A 14,038-nucleotide genomic window follows, 5' to 3' on the forward strand; every position below is an offset into this window, starting at 1 on the left:
GCATTCTGCTGTTGCTCTTTTTTATGCGCAGTGCCTGCCATCAGCGCAGCTGTGTCGTGAATGCATGATGCAGTATTTTGGAGCAACACTCCTGAAGCAATTGGAGTGTGTCTGGTCTCTGTCATTCAGACCGGTTTTACATTGTGTGCAGCCCGTGTGTCAATGCCTCTGGTGCTGTTTCGAACACGCACTGGAAGTCTATCTACGCAGCGATTGCTTTCATTGGACGCTGTTGATGTTCTCGCTGAGGGTTCATTACCAGACATGCGCGTTGAGGTTGCGTTTGCTACGGGAAGCTACTTATGGGCTGCCCTTCCTGTAGGATGTGGCTCGTGACTCAATATTGGGCACACCACGGAATGCTGCCTTCGCTGAGTCTGAGGCTATGGAACACAACTGCTCCTTGATCCTTCTTGGTGATGACTTCCCAACGTTAACATCGGCTGAAGTGGAAGATTTCCTGTCCTCTATGGTCCCGGAATCGATTGGAACTTTTCAAAAATAACTTTACCCTTTGAAATTCGGTTTTATGCCACATGTTCATGTTTTAAATTGTCCTTCTACATGCTCACGTGTCCCTTAGACTTGTCATAATTGACATTGCCTTTACATATATATCTTAGGTTGAGCTTTTAGTAGCAATTTTATGTGTTCTTAGGCTTTTGAACCACCTTCAACCGACAAGGGGAGGGTGTTGTGTAGCCATTTTAGCTATAGCTCATGCACTTTATTTTAACACACTAGGCCAAGCCGCTGTGCAGTCTAACCTAGATATATTTTATTCAGCTTCATTTTTATTATTGTTACAATAGCCACTTTTACGTTCTTGTTTTATTTTCTGATTATCTAGCTGTTTTTGCCTAGGCCAGCACTCTGTTCACAAACAAGACATTCTTGATCACTCTGTGCTTCTTTCAAGGCTACACTTACATTGCCGGTGAACGTGGTAGAAGTTTAGTCTCCAACATTCATAGAAAACACACATCCTTACATAGGGACATTTTCCCTGAACATCAGCTGTGTTGTTATAAAAACACTTCCTTGTCCCTTACACGTTAGAGGGAGATTCCAGCCAGAGAACCACGACTGTATGCTGATTGCCGAATGCTTCACTACAGATGCTAATGCAGACCACAGGCCTTTGCTCAGGTATGGGGGATGATGTCTTCCCCGGGGAACCTGAAGGGCAGAATTAGAGCTTAACATGCTGTGCTGTATCATGGTCTAGGTAGGAGTTAGTCTACTGACCGTAGTGACAATATGATAGCGTTATTTTTATGCTTCATTCTCCTCATCACAATTTTAATATTGTCATGCTGTGTCGTCCTGGTTATTGCAGTTCACGCTTTGCTATCTAAGATGCAGTTGTTTTATTTAAATCATCATGGAAACATATACTGCCTCTGTTTGTCATTTATATATGAGACTAAATGTAACTGAGAGGAACTGATGAGACTTGAGTGACCACGGCTTCCCTGAGAAACGAAGTATGTCATGCGCTCGGCTGCCCAGTCATCCCTATCGTTGGAAAGAGATGAGGCACAGCTAGTTAGCCGGAGCAAAACCAGGATTGGTCCGACAGGTGTCCGCCGCAGTGGGTTAGATTTAGTCTCCCACACCGCAGACGATTCTGCTGTTCAAAATCCAGTAGTCTCATTAGAATAATGAGACCCAACGCGACAAGCTCTCCTGTCAATTTTCTCTAATTAATATCCTTTGGCAAAATTCTCGTTTTCCAAAACTCAATCATCTTATAGTAATATTTCATTACCTCAGGAAATGGTGCACCTGTATTCTTGTCTCTCTCCGGTTTGCTTGTTGGCCAATCTCCACTCCTCTTACACTCGATCCACAGATCAGCTGGAACCACTATCTCTAGTAATGTGTTCAAGTCCTCCCATAGCCACTTTGCAAGTTTCACAAACCTGTCTGTCTGGTGATACCACTCTACTGGCTTCTCTCTCAATTTTGGATAATCATTTGTAAATGACAGAATGTCACTTCTGCTCCACGGGACATGAACAAAATTCCCCCTGGAATCTCATTGGTAAAATTTTCACTGGATCTTCATCCTGCTGCACATTTGCAGTCAGCTCCAAAGAATCCCTTTTTCTCTTGTCTCTTTTCTTTACCCATCTGCCTTCCCATTGTCTAATGCTCCAAGGACTGAGCACTTTGAATCAATTCCTTAAGGTGTGCCTTCATTCCGGCAGATCTCCTGTGTTCAAAGTCTTTAGCCTCAAAATCTAATCTGTAACTCCCTTTCAAATGCTTTGTTTTCTCTATTTCTATGCCGTACTTCTCTGCCAAGTCCGCTAGTTTCTGCTTTACATTGCTCACCTCTCTCGTAATCTTTCGGCACAAATATCTCAACTCTGCCTCTGTGTAGGATTCTAACCTATTCACCCCCGTAGTTCCCTCAAAGAGTTCACTCACTTCCATGCTTAGCCTAGCACAATTAAAATACTCCTCTCCCTTAGGAGCACTCTATGGCGTATTCAGCTTGTCTAACCATTCTCTCGACTGCTGAGCTGTCAATCCTCCCAACAAAATGTTACTTGCTTGGACTGGTGGCACCAACTGTGCAACTACTTTCGGGGTCTGCTGTGTCATCAATTTCAAACTCTGACTAACGTTTGACCCTGCTGTATTACCTCAAAGGGCTACAAATGGACTAAGGTCTAGTAATGATCTTGATCCATCAAAAGTCCGTCCCATAGGAAAGACTACCTGAACATTTTCATTATGTTCTCCCCTCATTATATTCTCGAACATTGCTCCCTGTTCACCTACAGTAGGTTTCTTCTGTGCAAATAAGGGTACAGTTGGACCAACAGTAATAGGTAGCGATATAGTATCTGGGGCTGTTATGGCACTTACTCTCTGTGGGAGAGTAACTCCCATATTTTGATTCATCATCAGAGTCATATCTGACTGTGTCCTTGTTTCTGGAGTCAATCTTGGCATTACCTATGGCTGCACTTGGGGCAGTAAAAGTGGAGTAGGTTCAGTCTGAATCAACATCGGTCTCGGCAAAACCTGTTCCGTAGGCACCATTAACTTCGAAGTTGTTTCCATAATGGGCACATCAGGATAAATTCTCAGAACCTGTGGCAGACACACCTGGTTTTGTGCTACAGGAGTTGTAGGCACATTAAGAACATTCTGCATCACATTCTGTGTCAGGTTAGCATTAACCTGCATTGGACTAATTCTCCCATTGACCTGTGTTGAGGCTCTTGGATTAGCACTGGTACTTGGGCCATTCTTATGTGCTGTATATGGTGGTGGGAGATTCCTCGGTAACTGCAAAATAAACTCTTCATCATCTGATTCTTCCTCCATTACTGAAGACTTTCTAGCCTCCCACTTCTGTTAGTTTTCCTAATAGCTTTCTTTCCTTCCTTCTCATTGTCCTGCGTAATTGCCGGAAACAACTTAATTCCATGCAAGGTTTCTACCCTTCAAACTCTGAGCACTGTCCCACCTAACATCTGTTAAAGTCTTTTCTGCCTTTCTCATCCTCCTCTCAAATTTCTGTTGCTGTTGCTGTCTCGCTACTAACTCCCAAATCGCTAATGCCTCAAACTTTGCTGGTCTCGGAAGCGGCTTCGATTCATATAGTACCATCCTTAAATGCTCCAAAACTCTCAAATTGAACGTCCCATTTGTGGGAAATGCTAAGTTCCTGTCCCTTTTTGTCAATTTGCACCAATTTTTTTGCCAAAGACACGGCACAACGCCCTTCTCTTCCATTACAATGTAAGCTGGTGTACCTTCTGGCGGTATAGCCTCGCCTACACTCGTTGTAATATACGTATCTCCTTTTAAGGTACTCTTTAAAGCTTTGAAAAATGTCATCTTTTCAACCTTTTTGTTATTCAGAATCAAATCAGGAAGTGAATTTTTATCCCAAGATTGCTTTCACCCACTTTCTCAACCAATTGCTTCTCATGGACAGCTGCCAATCCGTGCGCGACCCTTCTGACTAACTGACATATCCCAGCACGGCTCCAATGACGTCACACTCACAGGTACTGCGGCTGACAAGGTCTTGCGGCTGGTCCTCCTAACTCTGATTCACACAAACTAATGCAAAAATTGTGAGCACAAATCAAAAACCAAAAACCAAATCTGCTGGTTTACTACAGGAAAGGTGACACAAGTGCTTCAGAAACCTTACGGATTTTTCACTGACAGCTCTTCCTGCACTTACAGCTACTCCTTTGGTCTTCCAGATTTGCAAGCAAAACTCAACCCACAAATTTTACTCTCAACTGATCAATGGGTCTGTCCTGGTGCACGTTGGACTCGCCAAATCTCAGTTTAAATTTTTCTTTCACCCACTTTGCTCACACTCTGAATTATCGACCACGCCCGATCAGCCTACTAAACCAGACATATTACAACATAAAACCAAGTGTCTCATACACTTTTCAATATACTCCAGACTCTTAGACCACGCAGGGTCTGTACATCAACAACCACGTGGACACATTTTTAACACAAAGCCCCACACACATGTGAAGTTCGATGACTTCCCTAATCTCACACTGCGAAGTACGCACACTCCTTCTACAACTTAATTTGGAGTACGCAAACTCCCTAAAACCCTCACAAACCTCACAATTCACCTGCGATTTGCATAAGCTGTGCAAGCGCAACCTACTTCATTCACACTGACACTAGAACGCAGAGAACATCCTTAAACAACCATTAGCAGGATCCAGGATTCTGGGATGGTCATTTCCGGGCTTAAGGGAACATCATTTTCTATCCATTTAGCATAATTGAAAAACAAAATCCAAATCTCAATAATAATGAACCTTCACCTCTGTTACTATCTCTGGACATCTATCACGGGCTCTTAAGGAGACAAACCTTCACCTCTCTCTACCAACACTGTTAACACCTGATACCCTGTACCGGACGTCTAAGGTAAGCTCTTAAGGAGACTAACCATTACCTCCCTTACCATCCCTGTTAACACCTGTTACTCTGTACCGGACATCTATGATAAGCTCTTAGGGAGACGAACCATCAGTCTGCTACCATCTCTGTTAGCGCGTCTGCTCTTAATAAGTAAACTTACAAGGGGACATGAATAGGTCGATGAACCTTTTGACTCGCAATTAGGATGTTCTTACCGTAGCTCCAGAACATAATCAATAAACAACACACAATATTGATAATCAACAACAATCAATAACAGCACTAATCAATGGAGTCAGTAATTGCCACACACCATGGCCTTTCAGTCATAAATAACCACACCTTTTAGTAAAAGTTAGAATATTTATTTCCCTATATTAACAATGCTAAGGTCATGTAGATTAATCTCAAAATCAAATGGAACACATACAGAAACAATACTGGCTGTACAAAGTGGCGGAAGAAACATAATCTAATCAAAGTTAGAACTACAACACATTCTAGAGTTACAGTGCAAATTAATAGCACAGTCAGCTGCGTCAAAGTGATTACGTACATTCAATTCAGCTGAGAAATTCATCATGCATTATTCCCTATTAGCACAATTTCATTATTAAGGAATCCTTAACTAATATCAGGTTAGCATCAGCATGTTGGGCCTCTTGCAAAACAATTTAGTAACACAAATTTGGAAAACCAACTAACTATGGCTCTATCAAAACAGTGCAGTTGGTACCTAGAAAGGAAAAGAAAATACACATGATAGTCAACAGTCTACTTCATAATACCTATCCTCAATGTGGTTCAGCAAGCGGAGTCAGTCTTTGTCCTCAGGACAACAGTCGATCAGCAACACATTCAGGATTCAGCATCAAAGATCAGAAAACGCAAAGTCTTTAAGCATTAAAGTTAAACACGTCTCTTGTCAAGATACATAAGGAAATATTGACCTTTCGGCCAGGCAGGAAATGGGCAATTAATCTAATGGCAAAATGCAGAATGCTGCACTAAATGCAAGGGCAGAATGCTGAGTTCTTCTCAGTGCAGTTCTGTTAAACCAAAACTCCTAAAACTACTTATCAAATCCCTATTGGCCAGTTAATTGCATGTTCGCACTTTATCCAATAAAACTAAAACTCTAAATCTATGAATTCTACCATTACTCTGTTCACATGTCATTGATTGGTTTGTCCTGCAATGTCCTCATCATCCGGCTTGTCAGGTAGCAATATTGTTGCAGCTTCTACTTCAGTCAGTATCTCCATTGTTCTCCTCCTGAGAAAGTCAGTCTCACACGTATAACACACAAAATGTTACATTAACAAGAACAGCATCTTCTAGCAGTCGGTTCTCATGAGAAAGATTCCGTTATGAGCACATTTAAACACTACAATAAAAATCAATTTTTTAACTCTCTAGGACAGCCATTTTTTAAACGTTAAGAAATACAGCTGTGACATGAGGCCTGGCAAACTAGGCCAGGACATTCGCTAAGTTAAGGCATACAATTAGTAAAGCTACAGCATAATGCATAACCCTTAATATGACATACTACTACATTAGTCAAACACATATTCACCATTTCACAATATTAATTCACTAGTAAGTACACTTTGTGAACATTGGCAGCCACTCTTCGTACTCACATTTTCAGATGTGTGCATTATTTTCTATGTTATTATATTTTCTACACAAATCACTTATTCAGAATACATGAACACTTGTTAATAGTTTTTTATTAAAACACCTGCGCTACCAGTTGTGCCCCTGGGACACAAGCAGGCACCTACTTTGGTGCCTGCTCACCGCTGCGGCCCAGGTGGGCCTTTCTGTGTTGGAAGGAGACAGGCGGGGAATGAAGCTTCATCGGATGCTCCCCACCGGGCCCATAGCTGTCTTGGAGACAGGCAGGGGGAAGGCAGCCTCATCGGAGGCTCCTCCGCCTCACCAAAGCCCAAATTGTATTTTCTGAGACCGCGATCAGGGCGGAAGCCTCAACGGATGTCCCCCACACAGCAAGGTCCCCCGGTTGGGCTCCATATTATTGTTCTGGCTTTGGCCCCCCTCCTCTGGAGGGCCAGTTGCGGCCCAGAGATCATGGACCCCAGGAGGGGCCTGATATAAAAGCAGGAGGGGTTGTGTATCACCCCCTTTCCTCCAAATTACCACAAGGCCCCCGTCTGGCTCAGAGAAGCGCCACGGACCCCCGTTGTTGTGCTTGGTGGCACTAGAGGTGCCGTGCAACCATAGAAACAGGTACCTTTTGTTTGGGCATAATATTTCCAAAAGTTCCTGGTATGGACATTGTGGACTTTTATGTTAACCTGGTTCTTTGATAATGTGCCATATATGTGCTGATGTTCCTTTTATGGGCATGATATGCTGATATGTTCTTATTACTCGCCATATGTTTTGTAATGTTCCTGGGATGAGCATTTATGATATTTTTATGACAAGTGCATTTCCTTAGTAATGTGATTCCTGACTACTGCTTATGTTGCTGAATAATAAGTAACATGTGTGTTATGTGTGAATACTGATTGTTTCTGCAGAGTAACTATTGTGTAACGTTCTAACAACTGCTTGAGTAGCAGAGTATTATTGACATGTTGTGTCTGGTCTAATTATGTTGCGTACAATACAGTTTATTTTTATATAACTTGGTGTTGTGTTTCCTTTGTGGTGGGGATAGTGCGTCACGAGTGTTGTGTGTGTTGTGCAAACGCTTTACACATTGCCTCTGGGATAAGTCTGACTGCTCGTGCCAAGCTACCAAGGGGGTGAGCAGGGGTTATCTTGGGCGTGTAACTCCCTTGCCCTGACTAGAGTGGGTGGGTTCTGTCTGGCTTAGGTGCATACCCTAACCAACCAGAAACCCCACTTCTAACATTGGTTGTCAGCGGTGAGGCTAGGACTTGCACTTGCACAACACCATTGTGACTCATTATTCCACCACAAAAATTGTGTTTAGACCATCACATGTTTTGCTTATCCTAACTTCCTCTCATTTGTCATTTTTCCTGTTTTCAGATCTCACGCTTGGGTACTTGGGTTGTCAAACTTGTGTTTACTTTACCTTTTCAAAATGGGACCAACCTTTAATTTTGACAACCTGCCATCTTATACGCAGGAGGAATTAGAGGGGTTCTGTAGAGAGAGAGAACTGCCAGTGGGTGGGAACCTTAGAAGATCTCTGAATTTCATTGAAAGGTTTGTGACATATGCCCAGGGTAAGAGTGTTCTTAGGGGGTACTCAGAGGATCCTGATTGTTGTGAGGATTCCCAATGGAAGAGTTCCCAGACCTCATCCCTAGAGAGTGGTGGAGAGACAGCAGGAGGGTGAGAATAACCGGACGGGGACGCCAGTTGACAGGGAAGGCCCCAGTGATAGGGAGTCCCTTGCTGGGTCCAGTGGAAGAAGCAGGGCTACCTCTCATTACTTGACGCCTAATGAGCTAAGAGATAGGTGGGAAAAGAAGGACCTGAAGTTATAGTTAGCACACCTAGCTGTGGAGGAGAGAAGAGCTGAGGTGGAAAAGACCTTAGTGCAGGAGAGGATGGCAGAGGCAAAGAGGGCCTTTGCCAGAGAGAGGCTCGCTGTTCAGCACAGTCTGAAGGTTCTGTACTCACAAGCGCTACAGGTGGAGTTCAGTGGTGGCAGCAATGTAGAGTGCTGTAGCAAAGATGTTCCTCACATACCCACAGATCTGGTACCTAGGTTCCAAGGGGGGGTGACTTGTGTCAGTGGTTGAAGGAATATAAGAGGGCTTTGGTAGAGAGCAGGATCCCTGAGAAGGATTGGGGGACTGGCCTAGTGAGCTATATTCCTGAGGAGGGGAGGGATGCCCTACTGGCTCTGGAAGGAAGTGACAGGGAGGAGTCCACCATTAAGAACGCACTGATTGAGAATTATTTTTTTTCCCTTTAGGAATACAGAATGAGGTCAGGGTCTGTAAGGAACTGTCCCACCAGTCTTGGGAGTAGTTTATGGAGGAGTGTTGCATTGCACTGGATGGATGGGTGAAGGGTAGCACAGTAAACAATTGTGAAGGGCTGTTTAACCTGATTGTCAGAGAGCAACTGCATTATTGCTGTTTTTCAGGGTTATGCCAAGACTTGTCATTGTGTGAGCTCTCTGACCCCAGGGAGCTTGCAAAGGAGGCAGACCTCTGGTTGAGTGCCAGAGGGTCTGGTGCGACATTAGGGGTGTTCCTAAAGAGAGTGGTCTAGGTGTTTGCCAACCAGGTGTGGTGGGAAAGGCTTGTGTCCTAGGTAGGCCCCAGTGTAAAGGTGATGGGTTCGGTTCCCATGTCTTGTCTCAGAGGAGAGGGAGTGGGGGTAGGCTGTGTCCCAGGATGTCCAAGACCCAGTCTCATAGCCTGGTTGGCTCCATGACTGGACGCCAGGAGGGGAGTCTAGCCAGCACTGCAGGGCCAGCTGCTCAGAGGGATCCCATTTTGTCAGTAGGACTTGGGCGGGTAGCTGGTGATAGCGTTCTTCCGGTCCTGGTGTCTGGTAGTCTCACTCCAGAGTGGAGGAGGTGGAAATCTAGGCATAGGGTTGAGAGGGGGCTGCAGGCCCCAGTGGAAAACCTGGAGGGTCAGCGTTCAGCTCTGAGTTCAGAGCCCCCAGGAATTACCTTGGTGAGACCATTTCTGGAATGAGAGAATCCAGACACTCTGCCAGATGGGCAGAGGTCAGGAGAACTGTGCCAGCCAGACTCTTATGTGGCCCTTGGGAAAGGTGTTTCCCTTGTGAGTGGTAGGTGTGCCCCCCAGGAAGTCCAGGTGCACCAGGCAGTGATTTAACCCCTTAGGTGGTGACTCTGGGTTGTCTGGTCAGGTTCAGGGGGTAAGCTCTGAACTGCGGGGTAGGCGTGCTCTCCAGGAAGTTCTGGTTCGCCGGGCAATGGTCCAGTCTGAGGGTGTTGACTCTGGACTGGGTAGACAGGTTCAGGGGGTAAACACTGACCTGGTTGGGGGGCCGTTAGTGTACTTACCCCCCATGTGTGACTTCTGGAGGCACTTCCCACGGTGGGGAGGTGCAGCACTCTAGAAGTATGATTCAGGGAGGGGGAAACTCACCCTGGACCCAGGTGCAATCCATGGGTTGGGTGGCCAGTCGCCGAGTAGTAATCCTGGGCTGGCGGGAGCATTGTGCAGGACGGCTGTATCCAGCACCCTGGCAGTTATGGATTTTGGTGATACCCCTCCTAGGCAAGGAGGGTGGGATCCTAGAAGGAGGAGTAGAGGGAGGAGATCCTCGGCTCTAGCCCCTGTGGAACCTATGGGTGCGGATCCTAGGTTGGTGGATCAGTGGCAGGGTAGACTCCCTGAACTGATTTGAAGTGCAGTGGAGACAGGTTACTATGCACCTGGGGCTAGCGCTCCCCACTCATTGTGGTTTCAGAGACCAGAGGCTCCTAGATGGCCTAGGGCCTGGTTCTGGCCACTGGCAGCTAGGGAGCCCCCCTTTGGTTAGTCTAGGTTGACTGGGAAACATTGACAGAGAGACTCAACTGGGATCTGAGTGGCGTAGAACTGGAGCATGCCCCTGCAGTTGCGGACCGGGGTCCATGTTCTATTGCCCCAACCAGGGACGTCCATCAAGGTATTGATTGGTCTCCCCTGGCTTTAGGCTGGTGGAGGGTTGTGTTGGACCTGGCCCTTTTGGCAAGTTCATCCCCTGACTTTTCACCTCCTTCCTCCTATTTTTTCTGACCTCTAGCTGATGGGTATAGGACTCTGAGCACTTTATCACTGCTGATCAGTGCTAAAGTGCAAGTGCTCTCCCTTCTAAAGTTGGTATGATTGGCTTATACCTAATTGGCATATTTAATTTACCTGTAAGTCCCTTGTACAGTGGTATCGCTATACCTTGGGCCTGTAAATGAAATGCTACTAGTATGCCTGCAGCGCTGCTAGTGCCAACCACTGAAGTAGCCTTTCAAACCTGTCCCAGGCCTGCTAGTTCAGGGCCTGCATGAGCAGTTTTCTGCCACAGAGCCCTGGCATCTAAATTTACATGCCAGGCCCAGGACTCCCCTTTTACGACATATAAGTCACCCCTAAGGTAGGCCCTATCTACCCCTATGGGCAGGGTTCTATGTATGTTAAAGTGAGGACATGTGCCTGGTAGCGTGGCCTGTCCTGGTAGTGACAAACAGCCTATTTAGTTTCTCACTAATGTGAGTGCTGCCTTCTCAGAGGATTGCATTGGAAATGCCCTGTCTTATGTCTAGGGGTATTGTCTGATTCATGAGGGGTAGCATAGGTATATTTGGTACAGTTGCAATGGTAGTGAGAAATGCTGCTTACTGGTGTAAGTCGATTTTTTATGACTATTACAGAAATGCCACTTCTAGAAAGTGAGCACTTCTCTGTGCTTACGACTGTTTTGCAGCTTGCCTCCAATCCACGTCTGGGCAGAGTGACAGTTGGGCTTTGTTCATACTTTTCAGACAGTCTGTACACAGGGAGGGTGGAGGTGTACAGAGGTGTGTCTGCATTTTGAATAGTCTTCCTGGGCTGAGAGAAGGAAGAGGCAGGGCACACATGCATTTGTAAAGGCTGTGCCCTGGCCTCACCCAAATGGTAATTTACCGCCAACTGATGTTTGGAGCCTGTGCTGGAGGAGAGAGGGGCACTCCCAGAACCAGTTGTGACTGGTTGGAACCTCCTCTTCCCTTTTTTGTTAACCAACTGCAAAAACTGAGTATAAGTACGGGGGAGTTTTCCCCACAATGGGAAGACATTTTGGAACTGGACACAGAATGCTGCTGGAGCGACTCACCAGGAACTGCCATGGACTGCTGCTGTGCTGACCTATGACCTGTTTTGTCTCTTTGAGGAACTGTCAACTGCCTGCATCCACCTCGTGCTGGCCTTCTGCTGGGCCCTGTCGTCCTGTGCTCCATTTTCACTGTTGTACCCCAGGGGATGGGTCTGTGGCCCTAGACCCCTGCAGCGGCCTGCCTAGTGCCTCATGAGCGCTTTTCCTGGTGGTGAGACACACGAGGAGTGCTTCACCTGAGGCACATAGCGCATGGAGAGTGCTGTGCAGCCTTTATCTTAGGTGCATTGAGAGTGCTTCTTTTCTGTATGTTTTGTGGTTGGAAGCGATTGCCCGATGTCCAAAGATCACCATCGCGACCCAAGTGGCTTATCTGGAAAAAGCCGGGAGCGCATTGGAATCGCGCACTGGTCTGTGTCCCCAGGGCACGAAGAAAAGCCCTGGCCAGCCCCCGTGGTGCGGTACTCTCTGAGGAGCGCCCCTAGTGCACAAGCAGGCACCTACTTTGGTGCCTGCTGTCCACTGCGGCCCTGTCGGGCCTTTCTGTGTTGGAAGGAGCCGGGTGGGGAAGGAACCCTCATCGGAGGCTCCCCACCCCACAGAGCCCCTCAGCTGTCCTGGAACGGGCAGGGGGGGAAGGAAGCATCATCGGAGGCTCCCCCTGCCCAACCGAAGCCAAATTCCATTTTTTGAGGCCGTGGGCGGGGTGGAAGCCTTGCCGGAATCCCCCGGCACTGCAAGGTCCCCCAGTTGGGCCCCATATTATTGTTCTGGCTTTGTCCCCCCCCTCCCCCCGGAAGGCCAGTTGTGGCCCGAGGGGGGCAGAAATCATGGGCCCCAGGAGGGGCCCGATAAAAAAGCAGGAGGCAGTGAGTGTCACCCCTCCCCCATATTACCACAAGACCCCCGTTTGGCGCAGAGGAGTGCCGGGGGGCCCTGTTGTTGTGTTTCGTGGCACTAGAGGTGCTGTGCCACCATAGAAACAGGTACCTTTCTTTGGACATATGATTTCTAAATGTTCCTGGTATGGACATTGTGGACTTTTATGTTAACCTGGTTTTATGATAATGTGCCATATATGTGCTGATGTTCCTTTTATGGGCATGATATGCTGATATGTTCTAATGATTTGCCATTTGCTTTCTCATGTTCTTGGTATGGGCATTTATGATATTTTTATTACAAGTGCATTTCCTTGATAAGGTGATTCCTGACTACTGCTTATGTTGCAGAATAATAAGTAACCTATTTGTTATGTGTCACTACTGCTGGTTTCTGCAGAGTAACTATTGTAGCAGGTCTAATTATGTGTCTGGTCTAATTATGTTTCGTGCAATACAGTTTATTTTTATATAACTTCGTGTTGTGTTTCCTTTGTGGTGGGGATAGTGCATCACCTGAGTTGTGTGTGTTTTGCAAACAATTTACACATTGCCTCTGGACCAGGTCTGACTGCTCGTGCCAAGCTACCAAGGGGGCTTCCAAGGGGGTGAGCAGGGGTTATCTTGGACGTGTAACTTCCTTGCCCTAACTAGAGTGGGTGGGTTCTGCCTGGCTTAGGTGCATACCCTAGCCAACCAGAAACCCTATTTCTAACAATGAGACACTAAATCAAATTTGTGTCTGGACTTGGGCTATAAAGGTGGGAGCATGAGACCCATGCGTGGGTCAAAAGAACTGTTCAAGAAAGAGAAAAAAAAAACACCAATATTTCTAACTGCTGAAAGTAGGATTAGCTAGCCTACCTGCTGGGTGAAGGGAGCATGTGTGCATCAAAGTCCACAACCCTGTGTATCCAGGAGGGGAGCCACTATGAAGAGAAAGCCATCACCTGAGTGAGTTCCAAAATCTGTGAACCCCATGTGACCAGTAAGAGGGTCACTATGAAGTACAAGCTGTTGTCTGTGTAGGCATCAAAGTTTGCAACCCCAGATTTACCAGAACGGGGGCCACTGAGAATGCAAGGCTGTCATCCGTGTGCTTGGAAAGATCTGTAACCTCTAGTATGACCAGGGGGAAGACCAACCATGAGTCAAAACATTTGTCCTGGTTTGTCATGCAGAAAACTGGAGCTCACGAAGGAGAGCTGTGGTCCTCCTGTGATTTTCATCTGTCATCAGATTGGGTAACACTGTTACAGGCCATTGGTCCTACTGGGGACTTTCACCTCAGAAAACTGTCTTTTTGGACTTTGAATTGGTCGGACTGGAATATGATAATATGGGTTTTTTGGATGTGTTTTGTATTGTCTGTTCAGATGAAGTTTTAATCTCTGAAACTTTGCAGACTCACATATCACACACTAAAGCAGTAT

The sequence above is a fragment of the Pleurodeles waltl genome, chromosome 8 (assembly GCF_031143425.1).
Source record: "Pleurodeles waltl isolate 20211129_DDA chromosome 8, aPleWal1.hap1.20221129, whole genome shotgun sequence".
Lineage (NCBI taxonomy): Eukaryota > Metazoa > Chordata > Amphibia > Caudata > Salamandridae > Pleurodeles > Pleurodeles waltl.